At 33.9% G+C, this 27026-nt stretch overlaps 1 protein-coding gene and 1 long non-coding RNA gene across 2 annotated transcripts in view; both read left to right on the forward strand.

The window, feature by feature from the left end:
* Znf804a (zinc finger protein 804A) overlaps nt 1-27026 on the forward strand; it is a 194185-nt gene that overhangs the window by 89189 nt on the left and 77970 nt on the right. The gene's annotated exons all lie outside the window — the stretch shown is intronic.
* On the forward strand, nt 70-18428 carry LOC121828718 (uncharacterized). Its single transcript, XR_006071233.2, has 3 exons — nt 70-1051; nt 12547-12606; nt 18262-18428. It is a non-coding gene; the product is annotated as an uncharacterized LOC121828718 (long non-coding RNA).

A 27026-nucleotide genomic window follows, 5' to 3' on the forward strand; every position in this document is an offset into this window, starting at 1 on the left:
CTATTAATATATTTTATATTGTCACTTAAATATATTTTTAAATAAAATATTTCTTTATGGAGTTGACAGACCAGTTTATGATGGACTACCCCATGATTTCCTGACAAGCATATTCATGTTTATTAATGATGAAATCAACTTTTTCTGCATTGTTTTATTATTTCTTTGATAAATTTGTCCAATGTGTTTTGATCCTATTTGCCTCTGTTCCATAAGTTCTCTCAGACTGACTCTCCCTTCCCCACCTGCAAAATTTGTGTCTCCACCTCTTTTTCATTTTAAAACGATTGTGGTCTACCAGTGGATTGTGGTAAATATATCTGCGGCTACTCTTTTTGCTTGGTTTAAGAAAATTATAATACGGAATGGTTTGATCATTGTTTTCTTTCCCCAACTCCTCCCCCAATCCTCTTTACCTCCTAAGGAAGAGTGAGAGTCTGATCCCACCAGCTAAAATTACCAGAAACTCTGATGCGACCTGGATGGAACTTCGTGCTCACATCTCCACTGCTTCCTAGGAATTTAGTCTGGCTTGACCATGCACAGGTCATGTGCATGCTTTCACAACCCCTATTAGGTGATGTGTACACATGTTCTACTGTATCTAAAACACTTTTCTCTTGTAGTCATCCTTTGCCCCTGGTACTCTTACTATCATTTATTCTACAATAACCACTGAGATTTAGAGAAGGGTGGGCTATGATATAGATGTTCTTTTTGAGGATGAGCAACCCACAGCTTCTGATTATTTACACATTGGCCTATGGTGGATGTCTGTGTTAATTACAATACTGCAAAGAGAAACTTCTCTGGTGAGAATTGAGAGATTCATTAATTTATGGTAGCTCTAAGAGTTCAAAGGTGGGAAAGACAGATAATTACTTTTCTTGTCTGGTAGCTTGGATATAACCTTCTAGCACTATGGAAGCTAGAATTAGAGATGAAGATTCCAGGTCATTATCAGCATGACATCACCATGTTCTGTAACTCAAATATGTGGTATCTTATCAAGATTCTTGCCATCAAGTCCTGGAGGGTAATCAACAATACTGTTAGTAACCTTTAATGTTTAAGAGCCTATGAAAACTTAATTGCCAATAACTCAAAAAGAGAATACCCACTCATGACACAGAACTTTTTATTTTCTGCCCTGTGGTGTCTAGAGTGATTTTAGTACCTAATATGGATTTACTCCATTTTGAATATTTTCGTGAATGTGAATATTGTAAGATTTTACAGTAATATGTTTCCATATGCTTTTTCAAATGGTCTTTGGTGTTATCGCTCCCCATCTGTATTCCCTTCTCTCCTTTGCACCCCCCCACTGTCCTATTAACCCTTCTTGTTCCATCATTTCCTTTAGCCCTTTCTTTGTTCTTTTTGTTTGTTTGTTTGTTTGTTTGTCTGTTTGTTTTTTGTTTTTTCGAGACAGGGTTTCTCTGTGTAGCTTTGTGCCTTTCTTGGAACTCACTTTGGAGACCAGGCTGGCCTCGAACTCACAGAGATCAGCCTGCCTCTGCCTCCCAAGTCCTGAGATTAAAGGCGTGCGCCACCACCGCCCGGCTAGCCCTTTCTTTATAGCACTGAATTATATGCTTCTTTGAGATGGAATCTACAATTGCATTTAAAAATACTCATTGATATTTTGTATAAGCTCTTTACTAATTCCAAGTAATCTAAAAGTCACGTTGGTCCACACATCACTAAACACCTCCTTGGAAAAGGAAACTGGACTCATTCAAATGATATGAAGGAGACACTCAGTCAAATAGTGAGCATATACTGTGAAAAAAAATGTTACTGACTTGGTAGGCAATTCTGTGAATTTATATAGCACTTATATTGTCACGATATCTTGACAAATGTGTCATGCCAATATCAAACACTGTATATTCTGGCCAAGTCTATGGAAAACCATATAGCACCTTTAGCTATTCAAAAGCAAACACAAATTTCCCTGTGTGATCAGACATTGGATGCTGATATCACATTATCATAATGTCATTTTCCATTTGCCATTTTATATTTCTGTAGCTAATGTATGGAATGCAAAATACTCTCTTTGGCACTTAATTTAAGTGACAGTACACTATAGAAACTCATTTGGTTATGGTTATATAGTACTATTTTCTGAGTCTTTTGTTCCTTATTGTGATCTTTGCATTTTTTTTTCTACTGATACCATGGCTTTTTCAGTGCTAGAGCTTTGCAGGGTGTTTTGAAGTCTGTCACCTTAATGTCTCATGCTTTGATTTTATTTCATTAAGACTTTTTTTATTTGGTTTTACTATTTAATAATTTGGACACATTATATAAACTTGAGGATTTACTTTGGTTTTTTTCCTTTTCTAGTTCTGGAAGAATGTCGATGATATTTTGACAAAGATTTCATAGGATATTATAACAATACTAATCCCTTTGAATACCATAAACACAGAATATCCTTCCATTTTGTGCTTCTTCTTCAACTTCTTATTTTAAATTATATATGTTTCCATTGTAAGGATGTTTTACCTATTTTGACTAAATTTGAAGTTGGTGTAATTATTGGTAATGCAATTGCTTTTTTGATCTCTATTTTAGAGCATTCATATTGGCTTATAATTATGTCACTGTGCTCTTTATTTTTTCTTTTTCTTTTTCAACACAGGATTTCTCTGTAGCTTTGGAGACTGTGCTGGAACTCACTCTGTAGACCAAGCTGGCCTCTAACTCACAGAGATCTGCCTGCCTCTGCCTCCCAAGTGCTGGATTAAAGTTGTACCACCAACCCCTGCTACGTCACTGTGTTCTTATGTTGACTTTGAATCATTTGCTATAACAGTACAGTGTGGTGGTTTAAAAGAAAATGGCCCCCTGAGGGAGTGGCACTATTAGGAGATGTGGCTTTACTGGAATTGGTATTGCCTTGTTGGAAAAAAAAATGTGTCACTGTGGGGGTGAGCTTTGAGGTCTTATTTGCTCAAGTTACACTCAGTATGGTAGATAGTTCACTTCCTGTTGTCTGTTGATCAAGATGTAGAAATCTTGGCTCCTTCTCCAGTACCATGTCTACCTGCATACCATCCACCACGATGATAATGGACTAAACATCTTAAATGTAAGACAGCCAATTAAATGTTTTCTTTTATAGTAGTTGCCATGATCATGATGTCTCTTCACAGAAATAGAAATCCTAACTAAGACGTATGGGTACTTAGAATTTTATGGATTTTCTAGGTAAAAATTTCTATCATTGGCAAACAGGGATAATTTGATTTCATTTTGTTTTTCTCTTTAAATTTTAATGCCCTTTCCATTTTTCTTTTCTAAATTTTTCCAGGAGGGGAGTCTAAAAGTATGATGAAAGTGGTGAATGTGCTAGTCTAATCCTTTAGCTTTCCCCTGATCAATAAAGGCTATTTGTTGGCTCATAAGAGATGTCCTTTATTATGCTGAGGTAATTTCCTTATTTGCCTAATTTGTTCTGTTTTTATCAGGTAGGAATTTTGGATTTCATTAAGTTCACCTTCTACATTAATTGAAGGACTAATTCTGTTCTGTCTTTCAGTTCAGTGACATGATTTGTCTCTCATTTGTGTTTATGAAGCTATCCTTGTATCTCTGTGATATATAATACTTGATCATGGTGAATAATCATTAATATATATTGGATTAGCTTCCTAGTATTTTGCTGAAATTTTTGCAGTTTGTCTTGCTGTGTGTGTCTTTATCTTATACAGATTTTGTGTATAGTATGTAATTTTTCTGGGTAATTATCAGTATCTTCCTTTGTAAATGATAATTTGTCAGGTAAAATACACTAAATCATTGTGGTTTTGCTTGTTTGTCTTTGTCCTTTGGTGTAGTGAAAGATCTCTGCTGGTCTATGAAACTCCCATTGAGAGGCCAGCTATCATTCAACTTTGTGTGACCCTATGTATTATTGGTTCATTTTCTCCTGACTCAGTTAAATTAACTTTGCTACCTTTAGACCTTATGTACCTGGGTGCTTGGAAAGTTTCTGTTATTTCTTTGAATATACTTCCTATCTTTCGAATTGCTCAAGTTCCCTGTTGAACCCCATAACCTGAGTATTTGCTGTTTCAGTACTATCTTGAACTTCACATAAGCTGCTTTATTCTTCTTTGGTCTTTCTTCTTTTTCTCTTCTCCTGTGTGTTTTTAAAATACTGAATTTTTTCCCGAATTCTTTCTCATTTGACCAATCCTGTTGCTGGTGTCTTATATAATGTTTGTTTTCCCTGACTATATTTTTTGGTACAAACATTTGATTTGCTTTTTAAGGTGGTTTGTGTGTACCTTGTTAAGTTTTCTACTAGAATGTAAATGGTTTTTTGTTTGTTTTGCCTAACGTACTTGTGCTTCTTTAAAACCGGTGTGTCGTGAGTCTGAGAGTGTTCCCCTCCTACCATCTGCCTTGTCTTTGCCTCGCACCCTGGGTTGCACTATGGTTGAGGTCATTGTTTCCTGAACTTCTTGGATGCTTTTTAGTGATCCTGTGTTGTCATGTGCACTGCAAAGAATTAGGTAGTCATGTAAACCTTTCTAATCTATTTTCATTTGTCTTTACCTCTCCAGGTAGTTTTATCAGGTTGTTTATTCTTTGAGTCCATACTTTCACTATTATAATACTGCATGATGTACAACCCTGGTTTTCCCGCAGTCTGCTGTTGATGCATTCTACTGTTTCAGTAATAACAGCTATGCCAAGCCTTGGCTTGTTCCAAGTGCTATGTAGTGTATTATTATTTCTTTTTTTTTTAAAAAAAAAAGTAGAAGAAAAATAGCTAAGAATTGTTGTCTTATAGTCTATTTTTACAGTGATTGGCCTCTGGTCAGACCCTTTAATTCTTGCCCAGTTCTAGATATATTCATTGTGACTGGACCAGTACTGTCAGTGCCACACTCGTGGCTCTCAGAACAAATCCATCTGAAGCTCTGCATGCATGTCTAATATAGACAAGAACAAGGCTGAGTTTTGAACAGGATCTTGCCATTCTATGAGCTGCAGAGATTGCCTTGAACACTTAATCCTCTTCCTAAGTTTTAGCACCAGCCAAAATGCCTAGTTTTTGCTGAGGCATGAAGGAAGCCAAGGGTCTCTCCATGCTAGGAAACCATTTCCCATAGAACTACCTCCAGATCATTGATTTTTTTTTTCATTCATTGTTCTTAAAAATCATTTCTGTTATTTTATTTGTAGGTTCAGAAAAAGCTATAGACACAATAAAAACTGATCAATAACATTTAAAAAATAATAATTAAAACTTTTTGATGCAGGATGGCCTCAAAATTTATTCATATTTAGAGCTTCGTAACAATCAAATAATTTTCTAGTTAGATTATATTATAAATTGCAGTATCCCCATTCTGTACAGGGCTCATATTGCTATTCTAAAGGATGGTGTCCTTGTCACTGTTCTATTTTCTATTGCTATGAAGAGACACCATGACTAAAGCAACTATTTAAAAAGAGAGCAATTAGGTGGAGCTTGCTTATAGTACTAGAGGTTTAGTCTATAATGACCATGAGGGAAGCAGATGAGCATGAAACTGGAGCAGTAGCTGAGAACTTTACATCCTGATCCAAGGTCAGCAAGCACAGAGTGTGAGACCCTCTGGTGACTAGCATTCAAAGAGATGAGCCTCTGGGGGCCATTTTCTCATTCAAACCACCATAGGTAGCATTAATGAAAATACTTTTTTTCTTAGTCTTAATATAAATAATTTATACAGTTATTTATTCACCTTAGGATTTGGTAGGCTTCGGTATTGTGTACTTCAAATTTGGAAAATTCCCTTTATCCCTAGTGCTTGGTTTTATACACCATAACTATTACTAAATTTGTCATATGAATATTCTGTAATGATTTTTTTTAGTTTATAATATAATGAATTATAACAACAGCTGTTTCTGTAGAACTTTGTACCTCTTATTTTAATTATACTTTATGTGATGAGCATTAATGACTCTTTAAACTAGACAAAGTAAATATACACTATGGTTTTTATTAAAGTTTTTTGAAATTGTATTGGTTACCAGCATTCATAAAAATTAAGGAATAATAAATATTCATTCCCATGACTTGGACTTTTGGGTGGATGATGCTGTGTATATCCAGCCTCAACAGACTATTTGTCCTAAATCAATATTTGGTTTGAAACTAATTATTTTTGAATAAATGTAAATTCAATTTTTCAAAGAAAATCAAATATTTTCAATTGTAGGTATGAAGAATGGATGGAAAATCAATGAAATATAGTTAATATATAATATTGACAAAATAAATCTAAAAGGAAGTCAGTTATTAGAAACTGATAGAAAGAAGTGCTTAGAAAACAATGCTTAGGGTGTGTTATTTGAATTGATCTTCCTATGGTTTCCAAATTCAAAATTAGTTTTAGCAGCTATTAGGAAATTCAGGGACTAAACTTTCATGGCCTTCATCGACATGAAACAAGCATTGATTTATTCCTGTGGAAGAGCTCATTCTAAGAGTAAAGAAGTGGTACTTTAAATCATCAGCTCTAAATATATGAATAGGAGTAACATTATAGAAACTGAGCAAGTTGTATTTTTATATTTAAGAATATATGTACATACATTTGCATACATGCTTGTAACAACAATTAAGGAAAACAGTCCAGGAAACTGAGAGAGAGCTAAGAGGGGATTGTGGGAAGGGTTGGAGGGAGGAGGAAATGATGTAATCATATTATAATTCATCCTCCAAAAAATATTAAAACCAAAAGCAAGAAATGTAATTATATTATAATCTCAAAATATAAAAATAGAAATAAGTGCATAGTATATATATATATAAAAAAAAGAAACAATAAATATGAGAGATATTGTTGTGAGTTAGAACATTTTTCTTTCTTCACCCAGTACTCCTGTTCAGGGGCTTTTAACCCATTAAGTTCATTTGCTTGTTTAACTTTTTCTTTTCTTTTTTTTTTTTTTTATTTTTATTTTTTTTTTTTTTTTTGGTTTTTCAAGACAAAGTTTCTCTGTGTAGCTTTGCCCCTTTTCCTCGAATTCACTTGGTAGCCCAGGCTGGCCTCGAACTCACAGAGATCCACCTGGCTCTGCCTCCAAAGTGCTGGGATTAAAAGCATGTGCCACCACTGACTGGCCATCTTTTATCTTTTTAATTACACCTTTATCTGAGTATGTCAAACTGATGTATAATAACCTTACTCTTGAAAGAAATCCCAAACTATTATCAAAATGACAACTATTATTTATTCTAAAACGCCAAAGCAATTATAAAATAGTTTGCATAGGTAAACATTAAAAAATCCACAATTTCTGGATCTGTGTATGCAGAAATATTGAAGTAATTCTTTTTTATTTTCTTTCGAGGGTTTCTCTGTGTAACTCTGGTTGTCCTGGACTCACTATGTAGACCAGGCTGCCCTTGAACTCACAGAGGTTCACCTGCCTCTGCGTCATTGAGTCTTGGGATTAGAGGTGTGCACCACCACCTCTTGGAGAATTAACTCTTTTCAGTAGAGTATTGTGTACAGAAGAAAAAGTTAAGCCCATTATAACTATATGTTTTTATTACATTAATAGCATTAAAAGATTAATTACCAAGAGAAATAACAAAGAAAATAACTATTAATTAAAATTCAACAAATACTTGCATTATCAAAATTCTACTTGTTATTTTTGGTTTGTAGAAACAACGATAATGCTTAGCAAATTAATAAAATGTTGACATTTCTAACATGATTCTAAAATTTGATTGCAATATTAAAAATGAGAAAATGATCCAATGAATCTCTTCTTATGTTGAATAATCCCAGTGCTTTTGATCTTATTTTAATTAATGTAATCATTTGGGAATATGAAAAAAAATATGAAGATCTGTGTGCATTTAGTAACATTGCATTTGATATTTAATACATGAAATATGTATATAATTATTTACAGACTCAAGAAAAAAGTTTTACTCACCAAATATAAACAACAGACTGCTCTGTTCTGTAGTTATATGCTTATTTGAAATGCATGAATAAGAATATTTGTTATTAATTCTTCCCATCTGTTGTGTGATTATTACACAAAATAACAATGCCTATTTCCATGTAAGCATAGAAAACACATGCATGCAATAGCTCCCCTTGTGCACAACTTCTGTAAGTCCCAAACCACTTACCTAGTTTGCTTTTCACATCATGTGTGTTTTAGATTTTTGCTTTTGAGTGTATGACTCAATTCTTGCCTCTAGGCCAAAAATAACAGAAAAAAATTAAAATCTGACAACATTTTTCTATGCCCAATTCTTTAGCATGCATTGCCAGATTTCAAAAGATTTATTTTAGATAATCATGTAAAGGCTCTAATTAGTCTAAATAGAATAAGATATTATTTTCTTAGATATTTCACTTGTATTTCTATTGTTTTGTAGCCAGTTGTTGTTTATGATTTGGGGCAATAGACCCTGATGCTAATTTAACACCTGCCTTCAGCGGATATTGAAAAGTTCTCTCTGAGTGTGGTCCCTAAGACCCATTCAATTCAAGTCAGAAGGGATTTGCACATTTGCAGTGGATGAATAAGATTTCATTCCATGGCAATGCTCATGTGCATTCTGTTAGAGATTTCAAATATGATAAATACAAGTATTTTCTAGAAAAACAAAGCTGATTTGGCAGACTGCCTTCAGCAAGGGGTTTGGGGAGTTACACTTTGATAGTGTTTATATAATCTGCTTAATGAGCACTTGTCCAAAAACGTGCTCTCATTTTCTGATGACTGAAATACATGTTTTAAACTGAGATTTTTTTCAAAAATTATATTTTTGTTTTGTTCTCCAAGAATAATCTAAAAACTTTTTTCTTTAATTTTTTTCTGTGATAAAGCAAACACCGGAAATTTTTCTTTTGAAAAATAATTTTTCAGAAACAGAATTGAGCCTGATTTTAATTTGTTTATTAGAACAAGAATAAACAATAGTATCATTAAATATTTTAAAATTTAGTTCATGAGTTAAAAATTCAGTAATTATATTCTATTTTACTTGATCATTTCTCAATAATTGTAATTGCACACAAAATCAGTCAAGATAATTATGGGTAAAGGGTTTAAAGCTAGAATGACAGTATAATACAGAGAGATGAGTATTAATTTTTTCTTTGATACTGTTCTTTGGAGCTTAAAGGTAATTATTTAGTTATTTCTGTGGCTTCATATATAAAATAAATATAATAATGATTTTTGTAATTTATCATTATATCATAAGAATAAAATTATCAATGGATTTAATTCACAAAATTTAAGGTTACAAAGTTTACACAAAGGGAATATTAATATTTTTAAAGTTAAAGAAACTTCTTCAATACCACTCTCATTCCTGATAAAAATTTCCAGCTTAGATTTTCCAATATCATAACTTTAGACTCAAAATTCAATATCCAGCTCAAATCTACCTTCAGTTTCAATAATAGACAAGAAGGATTAGGTATAGGAATCTAAGCCTGCTATGTTCACAGTGACAGTTCATGTTAGGAAAGGATGCACAACAAAACCAGCAAGAGAAATATCAGATGGGGTGCAGTCCAAGCTACACATGCCATGAAATTTTTCATTATTCACTTTTAGTGCAGCCAAAGTTTCAACCTTTTCGACAATGCACAGTACTGATGGAATGCTGGTAAAGAGGGTAGCTCCTCTGGGTTTTGGTGTCCAGTCTGCTGGAGTTGTATCCTAAAATCATGGTTGAATGAATGTGTGTGTGTGAGAGGGATGGAGGACAGGAGGACGAGAAAGAGAAAGAGTTCCAAATGTGAAATGTTGGTTGTGGGAGTGGAAGCTAGGATCAACTTTGGTTGCCTTCTTTGGTAACTTTCTCCCTTGGTTTCATGAGACAGCATCTCTCAGTGGGAAATATCTCAATGAAAGTAGTCTGGCTGGCTTTTGAATCAACTTATCTCAGCTGATCCAGCAATGTGACTACATGTGTGTACTATAAACTTCAGCTTTTTATGTGCATGCTGGAATTCAAGCCCAGATCCTTTACACTTACTCATCAATCACTTTACCCACTAAGCCATCTCCTCAGGATTGATTTTTTATTCTGATGACTACCATTGTTTTCTAGCCCCTGTAGAAGTAGAGATGATTCCATGAGGCTCAAAGTGTCCTGAGTAAATCATATTATTAGAGTGTCCAGCACATTGTCTAGCCAAACAATGACTCATTTCATCAGGCAGACATTAAAATGCTGATAACACTCAGGAAATGATGGCAGAGGTAATATTTCTGTTTGGCTAAAAAAAAGTACAATATTGAAAATTAAAAATTAAGATATAAATATCAGTATATCATTGTGAAAACCCAACAGCATCGGCAAAAACAGACATAGTAATTGCTTCTGTGCATTTTGTTTAGCGGTCAATATTGCATAGTTTTTCATAAGTATTGACATAAAGTGGTCATTTCTAGAAGCAAAATGTTAACCATGCATTTATAGCTTTTATTTGAATGTACTACTAATTAGAAGTTTATTGACTATTTGAATACCTAGTGACATTCTTCAATTATAGAAAAGAATGTGGCTTTCATTTTGAACTTACTTATAATAAACATATTAGGATTGTGATTAACATATTCAGTATAATCTTTAGCCTTTAATCTAAATTGAATTTTATGTATTGATTTATACCATGAGTTACTCATATGTTATTTTAAAAACAGCCCTGTTGGCATAAATGCTAAGTACTAATTTACATATCATTGTGAAAGAAATAACCTTTCTTTTTAATTGTTAAGTTTCAGAAATGGCTCCGAACTGTACAGACAAGCAGTTTTGCACATTCATTTCAATCATCTTGATAATAAGTGTAAAGAGATAAAAGCTACTCTATTTCTTAGACTGTATTGTTCAACCTGTACAAGTGTTTCAATTACCATAATTTTGAAAAAAAAAGTTTTATAGCTTAAAATTCTAAGGTAATATATTCTCTTTCTTGTATTCAATTTCATTTCTGTATTCAGACGTAGGTATCTGACAGCTGCCTTTGAATATGTTTTGTAGGTATTTGAAAGGAGCAAAGTATAGGGTAGAAAGAAAAAAGAATGAATTTGCTTCTGACAGCCTATCATGTGATAAGAAAGAAGATATTTTGTGTATTATATGGGACTTTGATCAAAGTAACGTTGAGCTTCAGATGCTTCCTTATTATTTAAGTTTACATTTTAAAAATCACATGAAATTCAACATCCTGTGCACATGTTTACTAGTTTCTTGTCAAAAAAATATATCAATTACATACTGATACCAGGATTCTGGTGACTAAAATTGCAAATAGGCTCCATCCTCTAAGACATGAATGTGTAGTAGGATCATATCTCAAATAAAAGTGAGTCATGTTGTAACCAAATAAAAAATAACATGCCAGGTTCATAGTCATTATTGTTACTGTTTGGGGTTGAATATTGACCCTGTTTTCTTTCATGGATGCCATCAAGAACAAGTTTGTTTAGAGCTATTATATTGAGAAAATTATATTATATTAGTTGAGAAAATTCTTTTATCATCTTAGTGGTTATTTTTATTTTTTTAACCTTTCATTGACCATCACATGGTCTTAACAAAGTCTAGGAAGTGCAAAATATATGCTTTTTGTTCTGCTTTCTGAAACACTACATTCTTCACTCCCAATTTCCCAACAACTTTCTAAGTTGTACCATTATTTATCTAATTGTTCAAATCTCAAATCTCTTAAATTATTAATTGTTCTTTCAAACCAACTAATGATTGAAATAGCAGGTTACAGCAACTGTATAAATATATCTTTGGAGTTCAATTTGCTCTGTTGGTTTTTAACATTAAAGGTGTCCTTGCAACATTGCTACACATTAGTGAGTGTAACAACTCATTGGACTATGCTTTCTTGAAAATTATTACTGATGTTTGGATAAAAATTGTAACTTAGATTCTTTCTATTCCAAGCATTTTCCTATTGCCACTTATAGTCATGCATATGTACTCATTCTAATTTTTCTTGAAGTGCAGTAGTACCTAAAATAGATCAGATTTGAAGAGTGTTGAGATATAACAGAAGCAAACTTTAAAATCGAAAATGAAATTGTACGATGAGCATCTCATTCATTATACCATAGTGAATTAGAATCTAAAAGTATAAATTTTAAAAAATAATATTTTCCACTACTTTTAAATTGTATGTATAAACTATTGAATATGAAGTTGAGAGGAATTATAGCCTGAAAAAATCTCAAAATAATTAATAATGACATACTGTTTGTTTGCCTTTATTTAGTTTATATTTTCTAAATAGTAAGTAATCTTTTCCTGGGAGGATGTATACAAATATCTGTTCTGCCCAAATAGAGCATGAAAACAGAACAATGTAAGAATTCCAACAAATGTAATTGGTAATCCAGTTAGTTTATTGCTCTAATTTGGGTCACTCCAAAATATTTACATTAGCATAAAGTGCTACCACATCAAATGTGTGGACCGCATAGAATCTTGCTCATGAAATCTCACCTTCTTTCCCACATATACTCTAGCATCTCCAACTATGGCTTGCAGCTCAGGGAAGTCTGGTGTGAGTATGGCTGATATTCCAGGTGAATGTCCTATGACCCTTTGCTTATTCCTTATAGTATGGAAAGTTAACAGCTCCACTACATTATCATAGACATACATATTACTGTATTGCCTTGGTACGTTCATTGTTGGACTCCTTGACTAAGACAACCTATACTCTAAGAGGAAAATGAGCTGACCAAAACAGTCTTGTTGAAAAAATCGAATATGACACTGGGGTTTCTTATAACGGGTAGAATAAACCAGTAATTGCTAAAAAAAATAGATAATAATGTCTTGAGGAAAATTATGAGTCACTCATTCCAATGGAACATACCTTATAAAAGTTTAAAATAAAGAAAATTACAAGCATAAGAAGCTAATTGACTGCATAGAGAATCCTCTAAGTAATGCATGGTCATCACAGTATTGAAATCTACATACAAGCAATAGAAAGATATATTAATATATTACCACAAATAAAATTTAAATTGTAAGCCAGGTGGTTGTGGCACATGCCTTTATTCCCAGCACTCGGGAGGTAAAGCCAGGTAGATCTCTGTGAGTTCGAGGCCAGCCTGGTCTACAGAATGAGATCCAGGATACCAGGCACAAAAACTACACAGAGAAACCTGTTTCGAAAAACAAAAAAACACATAAAAATGTAAAATGTATTTGTTTAATGTTACTAGAATAATTCCTTGTGTCAACCCTACCCCTTCTAGTCTATGGCCATAGCGCATTATAAGTCATAGACTATTATGAAGAGGTCAAACCATTAAAATTGTTTTATATAAGTATTTATAAATAAAATATGTGAAAATAGAATGCACTGTAATCTGGGTGAATGCCATTTGACATGTTCTTATATTGCAATGTTAAGTTGTAAGCTGATGGTGGTAGGAGATGGAACCTTTGAAAGATGATGAGGTTAGAGAGTAGAATGAAATTGGTGTCCTTATAAAAGATATGTCAGTGATACCCTTGAACTTTCCTTTGTACAAAATTACAGTGAAAAGTTATCACTGGATACACATCTTGTTTCTTGGTTCCTATGACTGTTAGAAATAATTTTATTTTGTTGATAAAATATATTTTTCAGGATATTTGTTAGAGTAATCTATATGTATTAATAACAATCAAATTATTAATTAACAGTTGTGTATAAAATTGAATTAAGTCACTCACAAACAAAGCTGGCATATTATTGACAACTTTGTCTCTAATTTCAAAAAGTTTACATAAGCATGCATATTTTATAATAAATTGAATTTATTATTTTAAGTATGTTTGCCTTCCATAACCCATGGCCAAATAACCATGTGGTATGATAAAGCAGAACTGTTAATATATCAGGCAATATGAGAAAAATCTGAATTGCTTTATTGTCTTTTGTATTTAAATGTTGTGGGTTATAGATAAATCTCTGATGAAAAAATAAAATATTTTTCTGTTTTACATTAAGCTTTTAATCAAATTTCTTATTATTTATTACAGTGTCTGAGTCATAAAAATGCTTATTATTCTATAATTTTTACATCAGCACAATACAAAACAGCAGTAGTATATATGATGCTCAAAATTCACTGAAAAATAGTATCTGTTCATATCACATTGCTATTAAATGAAGACCAGTGAATCTAAGAATCAGGACTACATTAAAAAAATTAATAGTCCTGACCTGAACCACATAGCTGAGACTATCACTGATATAACTTACGGATCATAACTATGATTTTTGCTTTACTAACTAATGAGTTCAAAATTAAAGAATTATTAGAAGATTTACAGCATTTTTAGAAACAACTATTTACTTGTGTTAATATTCCTATTATGTTAATGTTCTGTGGGCATGATTCTTTAAGAAAATAATTATCACTATGCCTCAGGACTCATAGTTTGGCTATTTGTGTGAAATATCAAGAACAAAAGCCTAAAGTCCTATTCATGTGAAAAAAGTCCTTCAACCAAATGTACAAACAAAATATAAACTCATGCATATTTAATTTTCTTCTCTCCTCTAGGCAGTAGCAAATATCACACTTTTAGAATATTTAATTTACATAGCACAGATATGATTCAGAGTTAGAAACAACAATGACTGCTTGGGTTACAACTTCTCATGATCAAGAAACATGTCTTATTCATAGTGTGTCTTTATGTGTTAGCATCATGACGGAGACGGGAGAAAATAGAAAAGCATGTATTAGAAAAATAAATTATCTTGATGAGAATCAGCTTATCACCATAAAAACTATCAAATGATTTACGAGCTAATCAAAATATAGATGTTAGGATTTTATGTTATAACTGAAAGTGACTTGAGGATAATTAAAATGAATATTTTATTACTATTTTTTTGTTAATCAGCTTTTTAAATATTTTTTGTTAATCAGCTTTTTCCTTGACAGGAAAGAATCATGAATCAAAAGAACATATATAATGACCTAATCTAAAAATGTTTCAGTTCATTTCAATTACATTATATAATATATTACATTATGTTAAATATTATATATTATACATATTATTATGTTATGTTATGTTATATTATATTATATTACATTATATTGCCCTTGTTTTACTCAAGGATAATCTGAGAAGATCTAATGTCACCTACCCTCTGCATTTTCAGGTTTGACTTGGGATTACACAGGGCTTGTGTGTGCTATCATAACTTCTGTGAGTTTAAATAGCAGCTACCCTAATTCGTTCAGAAGATAGTTGGCTTGTAGTCATCTACTTTTTTTTCTAACACTTTTTGCAACATTTTCCTGCAATTAATCCAGAGCCATTGGAGGAGAGAGTGTGATATAGATGTCTCATTTAGGACTGAGCATTCTATAACCTCTTATTCTATGCACCTTGCCCAGGTGTAGGATTCTGCATTAAGAACCATCTACTGCAGATAAAAACTTCTCTGATGAGAGGAGAGAGGGGTCTTCATTTAGAAGTATAATGGGAATTGGTTAAAACTATGTCCATTTAGCAGAATAATAGATGTGGGCTCTCCCTTGTGGCTATAGCATGTCTAGTCATATGTTCTTGGTCTGATAATGATGTAAATTGTAGATTTCATCTTGTGGAGCAAGTCTTAAATACATTCAGAAAGTAGTTGGTTACCCCCATGATATTTGTGCCACTTTTGTACCAATGGCCATTTCTTGCCAAGCTGATCATTATTGTAGCCAGCAGGATTCATGCTGTGAAAGGTTGATAATTAATTTATCTTCTGATAGCATACATAGCATCTAGAATGATGGTACCTTACAGAATCCTAATCGTGCAAGCATTAAGATCAACTATTAGCAAGTGTGACCTCATGAAATTTAAAGCTTTTATCCTGTTTAAAAATTATTATCACTTTCTATTTCAAGAGTCATGACCTTAAGTATTTATTATTTCTTAGAATTGTATGCAAAACAATCATAATTTGAAATATTAGGAGATATTATTTTGAGTTTTACAGGTATTGTGACAGAAAATATCATTTTTTATTATTGTCACATGCTTCACAGAATTTTATATGCTTCCATGGAGATAAATATTAAGTTCCTGTTATTCTGAGTGTGGTGGTACACATATGCAGTCACACACTTGAGAGGCTTGCCCAGAAGAATTATAAGTCAGAGATCAGGAAGAAATACATAGTGAGTTTCAAGCTAGCTTGGGAAGATATCTAGAACCTGACTCAAACAAACAAACAAATAACAAAGATTTAGTTAAATATTTCAATTTTACTTGTTCTTAAAGTTGTTTCATAGGAAATAAAATAATATACCATTTCATCTACCAATAAAGTAGCATAAAATGTTCTGATAAATTATATAGAATTACTTTAAAAAGAAAAAGTGTATATTGTTTCATTGGAAAATTAATAGCTGTGCATATATGGAATAATAGATGTTTAATACAAAGGTTAATTGGGCATAATGTGGGGATTTTCAGGTACCACATTTTGGACTGACTATGCATAGCCTAACAGTCCTCTAATATTGCATGATAGAAAAGCATCAGAGAATCTTGCCTACTTTCCTATTTCAACAGAGACCCAGTCAGGGCTGATTGTAGTTGGCTATGCATATAAAAAAAGAGATGAATAAGCTAAAGGATTCCTAAAACAAGAAGCTAAGAACAATATGTATGTCTTTTCTGTTCAGTTGGCTTTATTCTTTTTTTTTAATTTATTTCCAAAATATGCCATTTTGCTTTCTTGACTTCAAAGCCCCAGGACATATCAAATGTGTAAGACATTCTCTCTTTTACCCAAACCCCAATGTCCTTATCTATTAGTAGGTTAACTTAATGCCAGCACCAGGCATGTGATTAGTTTTTAACTACTATTGAAAAGACAAATTGTATAGGATTGACTTTTTTCTTTGTCATATTACTCAAACCATATTTCAGTTTGTGTTAATATCGGTCAAATTCATAGGCTTTAGAAAGCCCAATAATGTCTTCTATTAGCTTTGCGGCATCAGCACATTTTTCTTGAGGTATGTTGAAAGTTGAAAGATAAAGCCAGCTTTTGATTTCTATAGAAATCTTTCACAAACATAAAAGTGGTCTGAAGCCATTGTGCACACAAGTGAGCACAGCTGAGAGACTTCAGTGCTTCAAGTTTGCATCTTTAAAAATTTAGTAATGCTTTAGGGAAAAAATTGCCTTTCCTCTGCTTTGTTATCTATTTCTTTGAATTTCAGGATACATTTGTAAATCAAATTGTGTTCAGTCAGGTATTGCTAAAACCAGAAGCTTGAAGGTTTAAGGACTATTGTTCAGCATAGGGTCAGGTTGTTTTGATGTAGAGAAGGTGATTCAAATACCATTCCAAGCTTTTAGGGCAATAATGGAGATATGATTTTATAGAAATAACCATCTGGTCTGGTGCATACTTTTTTAAAATTATGGGAAAATAAATCTTGCAATTATTTATTGACTCTTTTATGTGCTACATATGATGCAAGAACTTTAAGGGCAAACATGAAATATAAAAACAAAACTAAACAAAATAAATACAAGTTTTCAGTGCTCCAGATATCACAATTAAATTTGGATAATATATTATTAAGCACCACAATAAAAGAATACATAGCCACAGTATGTGTGTTTCTGGTGATATATTGTGTACCTCAATAAAAATTGCCTGGGGATCAGAGGACAGAGCCAGCCATTTAATGAGACATAGGTCAGGCAGTGGTGGTACACTCCTTTATTCTTATCATTTGGGAGGCAGAGATCCGCCTGGATCTCTGTGAGTTCAAGGCCACACTGGGCAACATGAGAGAAACAGAACAAGGCAGTGGTGACATATGCCTTTAATTTCAGGAAGTGATGGCAAGATGGAGAAGGGTATATAAGGCGTGAGGAAACAGGAACTCTCTCTCTCTCTCTCTCTCTCTCTCTCTCTCTCTCTCTCTCTCTCTCTCTCTCTCTCTCTGCTGAGGATCTTGTAGAGGTATACTAGTGGATGGTTGTTCTGATCTTTCAGCTTTCACCTCTATCTGCCTCTGGGTTTTTTATTATAAGACTTTTTACGATTTGTGTTACATATACTAATAACTTTCTAAATTTGCTCAATGGCAATTATATAAAAAGTATATTAGTATTAATGGTAAATGTGTTAGTGAAAACTGAGGTGAGGTTTGGAGGTGTTGAATAAGTTCAATAGGATTGCTCACTCTTGGTTCCCTTAGGTTCCAAATGAACTTTGGATTCTGAAAAAATGAGAGTAAGTTTCTCATAGCAGCTTCTTCAAGAAACTATAGCCTCAACCTTCCAACCAGGACAAATGCAGTTCTCCCTCAAACCCCTGATGTATAACTTAGATACTGGATGAATAAAGAAGGATGGTTTTCTTTTATATTCATTGGGTTCATTTCTGTTTTATCAAACTGTGCTCTTCACCATTCTTCTCATGCCGTTAAAGCCAACCCACAGCCTGTCTTAGTGCAGATCTTTCTGATTTATGTCGCACTGTTGAAATGGCATTGTTGTCCATTAACAGCTTCATTGACTCAATAGTTTTTGTTGATCACCTATACTCAGTTCAAGCCCTTTTATTAACCTATATTACTGTTCTCAACCACAACATCTTAAGCATAACATTCATTCTAACTAACATAGTTGTTTGCATCCTATCTATAGCCTTGTTGATAAGTATGAAGAGTCTAATTTTCAGAACAAGGTATATTACTCCATCACTTACTTCTTTTGTCTACCTACAGCTGTCCCTCTGTATTTAAAAGATGGGAATGGTATTTCAGGTTTGCTAACAAAGATTCTCTTTATGAATTGTTTTGAGAATCTAACAGGAACCTCATAATGAAGAAACCACACATTTAAAGCTCTAAGTGCACTAGCTAAGATACTAATATTGACAAATAGGGATAATTAAAAGGAGAAAGGTTGAGATACAACTGAAAAAAAAAAAAACGTGTTCCTAGTAGAATGTCCCTGGGTGATTCTCTCAAAGAAAGGCGTGCAAGGTAGATAGGTTTGTAGGCTCTATCTGAGACAGAGTGTTTCCTTTTGCAAAAGACCCTGACGATGAGAAATGCTTACATCTGCTTGATAACTCACCCTTTGGCACAAAAACAAATGTAATAGCCCGTCACTGTGGGCAGTGGCTCTCATGCTGCATGGAAAACATTCAGCTCAAAGATTTGTCAGCGTTCATCTGGTAAACCCTGTGAAATGGGTGACATGGGAAAGTGACAAACAATATCAGATGTAAATTTGGTGTTTGGGAGGTGGGAGATCATATACTATGACTAATTGTGAAATTAAGAAGCATTGACGAGTAGGAGGTGCTAGTGTGATCTGATGCATTAAGAAATAAAAACTTATAAAGAATGGCATAGGTATTTTAAGTTTTCCACAAAGAAGAAATAGGATTTCTTGTCACAGAATTGAATAAATTAAAAACAGACAAAATAGGTCTAGGAGATGAACTGAGGTTTCCCAAGTGTCTTTTTTATGAGACTATCTATAAACGTACTGTGAGAAGAGAATGGATGCCTCAGAGAACATTCTCTGTTAGGGATATGTGAGGGGCTGAGAATGCTAGGATGAAAGGACTACACAGAGACTGGGTAGTTATGTCAAATATCTGAAAGGTTGCTAAGCAGAAAAGAAAGAGGTTTTTTTTTTTGAGAGACAAAAAATTGAATAGGAATTTAAAGAATATAAACTGACCTAAAATTTCGTGCAGAAATCAGGATTCATATTTATAAGCAATACAACTGATATTGTTTAAAATCAGTGAGGATAATGGAACACAGGCATTCACTAAGAAGATTGCAATAAAGAATGGGCTCAAAGCACAAGAAGGAATGGATTAAGATTGAAGAGCATGAAACAGCCCAGTGGTGCCTGCCATCCCTCTCAGATCAGACAGCAAGGCAGCTGCTGCTGTGATCCCTTGGTCATGCTTGCAGTTTCAAAACGTTTCTGAAAATTTGAAAGGCCTTACTCAAAAGTCAGAAACCTGTAGGTGATACTATCTAACCACCCAACTTAGCATGAAAAATGCTTGTCTTTCAACAATATACAATACTAAGGGTTTCCTTCACATTTAACTTGAATTATAGTTTTACAAATGTTTCCTTAAGGTTGTCTTGGTGGTTATGTCTATAACCCCAGAATCCTGGAAATCTGAGGTAGCGAGATAAGAAAATTGCCAGAGGCTCAGAACTAGTCTGTATTCCATAATAAGTTGTAGGCTACCCTGAATGCCAATGTGTGACCCTTCCTTCTCTATATAAAATCAAATTAATTATTCCAAAAAGAAAGATTGTCTTGATGAGAGAATGATCTCTTTTGCTTGGATCTAGAATAGCTCCTATAACTTAACATTAGCCAATGATCTCATAAATATGTGATTAATGAAGTCAACCAACTGCCTGTAGTATGTTTATTTTAAGTAATAAATAAAAATATTGGGAATGGTTGTTTTCAAAACATATCAACTACCCAGAGAAAAGAAGTAACCTAATACAGTAACTGTTGTTTGTCTATCTTTGCTACCCATCCATCATGACTTTTCAATTAATCTCATCCAATTTTGCAATTGAAATGATTTTTAACCAAGAATAAAATAAACTCAAAACATGTACTCATAGGAGAAAACAAGTTGGAATTCAGGAGCCTGAATATCTAAGAACTGAGTTCCATGAATGTCATTTAAATTTCTACAGAGGGAGTCCAGACATTTTGGGTCCTTCAGAACAGAAAAGGTTATGCTTCACCCTTTAGCCCTTAGGAAATGTTACATCTGTGACATACCACTTTACACGTGTAACACCATAACACATGTCAAAATCCCTTTAAATGTCAGGAGTGTTTTGTTTCTCAAGTCATGTCTTCTGCTTTGCTATTTCTCAAGTCTTACCATTTATCTCACCTCTCATGGTTACAATATATGTTCTTACTTACTTTCAATTTTCTTATGAGCATTCAATTTTCACCCACAAATCTATGGAAATTCTAATTCTGAATACTCTGTAATGTAGCTTTTTATAGATATAATTAGAAAGTCATACTATGGGATTTACCAAAAAATCAGTATGTGTGGCCTCAAACTAGAGAGGGAACAACATGTCTAAATGATCAATTTTGTTGATCCAGTAAAATCATTAAAGATGACATTGGGTTTTCCTAAGTTAATGCCATTTTAGTCCAAGAAATGTAAAAATCTTAAGAACCCACTGTTTCTTTCTTTATATTCTTTTTATTCTTGTCTCATATATTTTATCCTCACCATTATTTCCCCTTCCTCTTCTCCTTCAAGTCCTTCTCCCCAAACTTTTTTCACCCCCAGATCCACTCCTCTGTTTCCCTTCAGAAAAGAGCAGGCCTCACAAGGATATTAACTGAACACATAACAACAAAACATAGTAAGACTAGGTGTAAACTCTCATACCAGGGCTGGACTAGGTAACCCAGTAGAAGGAAAAGGGACCCAAGGGCAGGCAAAAGAGTCAGAAACACTCTGACTCTCACTATTAGAAGTCCCACAAGAACACCAAGCTACATAACTATAACTCATATGCAAAGGACCTATTTCAGACCTATACAGGCTCCCTGATTATCAGTTCAGTCTCTGTGATCCACTATGAGCCCTGCTTAGGTGATTCTGTTGACTCGTGTTCTTGTGTTGTCCCAGACCTCCCTGGCTCCTACAATCTTTCCTCCTCCTCTTCTATGGGGTTTCCCTAGTTCTGCCTAATGTTTGGGGTCTCTGCATTTGCTCCCATCAGTTACTGGTTCAAGCCTGAGTGATGATAGGTTAGGCTCTGGTCTATGAGCACAGCAGAATATCATTAGGAATCATTTCCTTTTTTCTTTTTCCTCTCTCTCTCTCTCTCTCTCTCTCTCTCTCTCTCTCTCTCTCTCTCTCTCTGGCAGTGGTGCCTCATTCTATACAAGGTTTCTGTGCTATCCTGGCAGTGTCAATCATGAGCTCCCTCTTGTGGCATAGGCCTCAAGTTAGACCAGTCATTGATTGGCCACTTCTACAAGTTCTGCTCCACCGTTACCACAGCACATCGTGCAAGCAGGACAAATTGTAGAACTTGGGTTTTGTAGCTGGCATCTAAGTTCTACCACTGGAAGCTTTGTCTGGTTACAGAAGACAGCTGGCTTAGGCTCCATATCTCCCATTACTAGGAGTCTTTCTAGAGTAGTGTAGTGATATATTGTGGATCCCAGAAAGTTTCCATTGCACTGGGTTTCCACATCTCCCCAGAATGTTCCTGAATTCAGTTGTCTCTCTCAGGACTATCTATCTCTCTCCATCCTCTCTCCCAACCCCCACCTCCTATTTCCATCCTATCCTGCCCCCCTAGTCAACTTGCAAAATTTATTCTATTTCTCCTTCAAAGGGAAATAGATGTGTACCTGCTTGAGTTTCTCTGTTACTTAGCCTTTCCGGGTCTATGGATTATAGCATTATTAGGCTTTCAGTAACATATAATAGCCACTTATAAGTAAACAAATACCATTTTTGTCTTTAAAGTGTCTTTATTTGCAGATGATATGATAGTATACATAAATGATCCCAAAAATTCTACCAGGGAACTCCTCCAGTTGATAAACACCTTCAATGAAGGAGCTGGATACAAGGTTAACTAAAAAAAGAAAAAAAAAAACTAGTCTTCATGTGTACAAATGACAAAGAGATGAGAAAGAAATCATGGAAGCAACTGAAGGAGAGCATACAAATTGGCAAGAAGTCAAATTATCTTTACTTGCAGATGATATGATAATATACTTCAGTGATCCTCAAAATTCCACTGGAAAACACAGCTAACAAACACCACTAGCAAAGTAACAGGATTAAATAATAACTTGCAAAAATCAGTAGCCTCCCTATATACAAATGACAAATGGACTGAAGGGGAAAAGATACCTTGGAGGTAACTGTAACCAGTCAAGTGAAAATTGTGTAGGACACAAACTGTAAGACATTTAATATAAAAAAAAGAAAGAAACTGAGGAAGGTATCAAAAGGCAGTTGTATTTCGCATGCTCATAGGTCAGTAGGATTAACATAGTAAAAATTAAAAAATGACCACCATACCAAAAGCAATCTAAAGATTCAATGAAAGAACAGTTTTCAGCTTTATATGGAGACACCCACACAAAGAATCCAGGATAGTTTTTTTTTTTTTTTTAAATCCTGAATAATAGAATAACTGCTTTAGGAATCATTGTTCCCAACATCAAATAATGCTACAGAGCAATAGTAATGAAAATAGCACAATATTGGCACAAAAACAGATAAATTGATGAATGGAATCAAACTGAAGACTCAAACATAAATCCATGCACCTGCAGATATGTGCTTTTTGTTAAAGAAACCAAAAATAAGACAGTATTTTCAACAAGTGGTGCTGGTCAAACTCTATAGCAGCACATGGAAGACTCCAAATAGATCTATACTTACCACTCAACAATGCTCAACTCCAAATTGATTAAAAACTTTGACATAATACCAAAAACATTGAAACTGATAACAAAGAAATTGGGGAATAGCCTAGATCTCACTGGCATGGGAAAAGGCCTTTCTGAACAGAACACCATTAATACAGGCACTATGACCAACAATTAATAAAAGTGATCTCATGAAACTAGGAAGGCAAAGGATGTCATTCAGAAAAAGTGGTAGCCTACAGAATGGAAAAAGATTTTTTCCAACAACACATCTGATAGAGGGCTAATATTCAAAAATATATAAAGAATTTCAAATACTGGACATCAAGGAAACAATAAAATTAAAAATGGGATACAGTTCTAAACAGAGAATTCTCAAAAGAGGAAACTTAAATGACTAAAAAACACTTAAAGAAGTGTTCAGCATCCTTAGTCACCCAGGGAATGCAAATCAAAACTAATTTGAGATTTCATTGTACACCACCAGAATGGATAACATCATTAAAATATGACAGCTTGTTCTGGCAAGGATGTGAAGTAAAGGGAGAATATACTCATTGCTACCAGGACTGCAAATTTACAAAGCAATGATGGGAATCAGTATGGCAGTTCCTCAGGAAGTTCAGAATCAATCTGCCTCAAGATTGGTCTATACTACTCTTGGGAATATACCCAAAGGACACTTCCTCCTACCACATAGACACTTGAGTAAACATGTTCATTGCTTCTCTCTTCATCATATTTAAAAATTAGAAACAATTTAGATGTCCCTAAGCTGAAATGGATAAAGAAAATGTACCATATTTACACAGTGAAAAATGGCTCAGCCATTAAAAAAATGAAATCATAAAATTCACAGATAAATGGATGGAACTAGAAAAAAGTCATCCTGAGTGAGATAACCCAGATGCAGAAAGACAAATATGACATGTACTCCTTTATATATGGATATTAGTTTTTAAGTTAATGAAAAGTAATCTACAATCTGTAGAGCCACAGGGTTTAGGTAAGTAAGGGACTTGGAAGGATGCATAGTTCTCCCTAGTAAGTAGAATAAAAAAAAGTTATGGATGGATGAAGTAGGGTGTGGGGGACCAGAATGAGAGTATCAAGCCAAGAGGGATGGGGAAATGAATGACACGGGAGGGAATGTGCCAAGGCACAGCTTAAATCAAGAGTAATTAGAGGGGTAGTATGCCAACCTAACACTTTCTAAAGTTTTAAAATTTAAGCTTTCTAAAATATACACATATATGAAGGCTATCTAATGAAATAGACAAATAATGAAGGAAGACAGAGCATCTATTAAAGTTTCCCATACTGGAAATGGGTTACACCTACCTGTGTTTTGACTTAAGGCATACCATAGGAATCTCAAGTAGCTTAGGCTGTTGTCAAGTATATAGGTTATTCTGCACAAACAGACAGCAAGCATGACCATAATGCTGAAGACAACACTTACTCAACTCAGTGAACAGCAAAAAGTCAAGCTGGTGACTATGTAGAGCTGTCACCTCCACCAGCTAGTCTTGTTACTGGAAAATCCTTGACATGCTAACAAAGGAGAAACATAAATAACAACCCAGACACAAACTCATCACTATACAATAGTGCCCTACCACCAAGATAACATACTGCTCTTAAGGGTGGACTGAATGCTCAGCAGCAGATGGCCATTAGAAAATGAACTTAAAAGCATTTTTGAAGGTTCCTTTTCTCAAATTGTTATGTCAGGGAATTTTCTTTTCTTTCTATTTTTTTTGTTGTTTTTTTGTTTGTTTGTTTGTTTTCGAAACAGGGTTTCTCTGTGTAGCTTTATGCCTTTCCTGGAACTCACTTGGTAGCTCAGGCTGGCCTTGAACTCACAGAGATCCGCCTGGCTCTGCCTCCCGAGTGCTGGGATTAAAGGCGGTGCGCCACCACTGCCCGGCTTCTATTTTATTTTTATTTATTTTTTTATTTTTACTCTTATTTTTATTTTATTTATTTGCCCCTCCCCTTACCCTATAGTTACCCTACAGGTCCTTTGAGCATACATTATGGCTTTCAGTTTTTGTATTTCTATGAGCATTCTGAGTGTGCAAGCAAATGGGTCTCTGAGTCTATATGTTTCTTCTGCCTTTTCTTGGATTCTTTTCATGCTGTTTGCTTTATCCTATTATCATTTTTTGTTTTGTTTTGTCTTATTATATTTTATTTCATTATTATCCCTTAGAAGCCTGTCTATTTCCTAATGAGAGACAAAATGGGGATGATCCTGGCTTGAAAGAGAAGTGGAGAGGAAGTGACGTGAGCAGAGGGAAAGGAAATGATTAGAGTGCAATATCACTTTGAAGGCATGATTATTTAAAATTATTTTATATGGAAATACTTCACAACAATTAAAATATTGAAAAATCCCCCAAAAAAGATTCTAAAAGGAGAATTCAAACTAAACATAATGTAAATTTTATGAGTGAAAATACCCTAAGATGTTTTAAAAACATCTAAATAGAATTATTCTTGTAAAAAATTTACATCCAAAGGAAAATCAAAATGGGAAATACAAACGAAGATATATCAACTCAATATTAACTCAATATGGTTATGCCAATCAAATAGTTGTTAGTGTTTCACATATGTTGACTTTGAAGATATCCTTTCCAGATCTTTGTCTTATGTTCTGTCTTGTGTTCTATTCAGAAAACAACTTAAAAATTATTTTCTACTTAATTCAGTGATGTAACTTTCAAACCTAATCTAGTGTAGAACAAAAGTAATGAATGTTATCATAAGACATTCGAATTACAAATATTGTGTTAGATTTTTCCAAGGAGACACAAACAAGTGTCTCCTACCCCTAGAGAGGATATCAGTGACAACCCAGATAAAAATTTTGCCAGAGTCCAATTTTGAGAACCAACAAAAAATATATAGTTTACTTGAAGAGTCTGAGAGAAATGCCATACTTCAACAACAGCAATTATTATGAAACTCTTAATGTATTACATGTTACTTTGAAAACACATTGTCAAAGATATGTAGTCCAGAAATTGGGGCATATATAAAGGAAATATAAAAATTAGTTTTAAATAATACTTGTTCTAAATGCAAGATTGTACACTTGTGGTATAGAGAGTCAGTTAATGCCTGGATAACTGGATGATCCAGCCTGATTTATGATTAGGTAGGCCCATGGTGAGAACTGAGAAACTCTGTATCTTGGAGATACCAAATAATGTTCACTCAGCTGATCTCAACACTATGATTCAAGGTTCCTCTCATGAAAAACAGGAAGATGCATTTAGTGATAAATCTTAGTCATGGACATTGGGATATCTTATTAAGTTAAAGTACTATAATTTTTAGACTTATATGTAAACACATATTCAGCAATTTCAATGGTGTCAAAAATCAAATACTATCTCAGCTGGTAAAGTGCTTGCTTTGTGAATCTAAGAACCTGAGTCCTATCTCTAGAATTTACATAAGAATGAAAATCATGTGGTTTGATTATAATTTCAGGGCTGAGGAGTTGGCCACAGGG

This window comes from Peromyscus maniculatus, chromosome 4 (genome assembly GCF_049852395.1).
Source record: "Peromyscus maniculatus bairdii isolate BWxNUB_F1_BW_parent chromosome 4, HU_Pman_BW_mat_3.1, whole genome shotgun sequence".
In the NCBI taxonomy this organism is placed as follows: domain Eukaryota; kingdom Metazoa; phylum Chordata; class Mammalia; order Rodentia; family Cricetidae; genus Peromyscus; species Peromyscus maniculatus.